Source organism: Papaver somniferum, unplaced genomic scaffold (genome assembly GCF_003573695.1).
Source record: "Papaver somniferum cultivar HN1 unplaced genomic scaffold, ASM357369v1 unplaced-scaffold_22840, whole genome shotgun sequence".
Lineage (NCBI taxonomy): Eukaryota > Viridiplantae > Streptophyta > Magnoliopsida > Ranunculales > Papaveraceae > Papaver > Papaver somniferum.
Window position 1 is genome coordinate 1 of NW_020633087.1, and position 241 is coordinate 241.

Here is a 241-nt window from a genome sequence, read left to right on the forward strand (position 1 = left end):
AAGTCCTAGTGAAAACAAATATATTTCACTACTCGTCACTGCCCTTCATTAGACAAATCGGCAAAAAAAAATGGCAAAAAAACAAAAAAGACAATCAACATAAGGACTTCCCAAAAGGTCACCCATCTTTGTACTACTCTGTCCCAAGCACGCTTAACTCCAGAGTTTTGATGGGTTCTGGTGCATTAGTGCTGGTATGATCAATTGCTGAAAGGATCTTACTAGTTTTACTACTTAACAC

At 37.8% G+C, this 241-nt stretch overlaps 1 pseudogene; it reads right to left on the bottom strand.

The window, feature by feature from the left end:
• Positions 1–89: 89 nt before the first annotated feature.
• Positions 90–208, bottom strand: LOC113340738 (annotated as a pseudogene).
• Between the last annotated feature and the right edge of the window lie 33 nt (positions 209–241).